This window comes from Nomia melanderi, unplaced genomic scaffold, assembly GCF_051020985.1.
Source record: "Nomia melanderi isolate GNS246 unplaced genomic scaffold, iyNomMela1 scaffold0014, whole genome shotgun sequence".
NCBI lineage: Eukaryota > Metazoa > Arthropoda > Insecta > Hymenoptera > Halictidae > Nomia > Nomia melanderi.
This window is the reverse complement of record NW_027475130.1, coordinates 5332721-5333675: the sequence shown is the minus strand read 5'-3', so window position 1 is coordinate 5333675 and position 955 is coordinate 5332721.

The following is a 955-nucleotide window of genomic DNA, read 5'->3' as shown; positions in this document are numbered from 1 at the left end:
AGGACCTCCTACAGACAAAGCACTTTGGTTTATTGCGCTATCTGTAAGAGCACCCGAGATATCACCAGATATATGCTGGATTTTTACATGACCTTGGGTGACGGAGACCGGAAATCTGTAATTTTCTCGGCCCCAGGTGGTCCGAGGTCGTTCCTGCTGCACTGATTCATTCGCCAGTGCCTCCTACAGACAATGCCCTTTGATTTATTGCGCTATCTCTAATAGCACCCGAGATATCACCAGATATATATTGGTTTTTTCCCTGACCCTGAGTGTCCGGCCCCATGAGACGGTGGTTTTCTCGGCCCCTGGAGGTCACAGGACGTTCCCGCTGCACAGATGCATGCGCCAGGGCCTCCTGCAGATAATGCACTTTGGTTTATTGCGCTATCTCTAATAGCACCCGAGATATCACCAGATATATATTGGATTTTCCCCCGACCCTGAGTGTCCGGCCCCATGAGACTGTGGTTTTCTCAGCCCCTGGTGGTCCGAGGTCGTTCCTGCTTCACAGATTCATTCGCCAGGGCCTCCTACAGACAATGCACTTTGATTTATCGCGCTATCTCTAATAGCATCCGAGATAACACCAGATATATATTGGATTTTTCCCTGACCCTGCGTGTCCGGCCTCATGAGACGGTGGTTTTCTCTGACCCTGGTGATCCGAGGTCGTTCCCGCTGCACAGATTCATGCGCCAGGGCCTCCTGCAGATAATTCACTTTGGTTTATTGCGCTATCTGTAATAGAACCCGAGAAATCACCAGATATATGCTGGATTTTTACATGACCTTGGGTGACGGATTCCGAATATCTGTAATTTTCTCGGCCCCTGGTGGTCCGAGGTCGTTCCGGCTGCACGGATTCATTCGCCAGTTCCTCGTTCAGACAATGCGCTTTGATTTATTGCGCTATCGCTAATAGCGGCCGAGATATGACCAGATATATATTGGA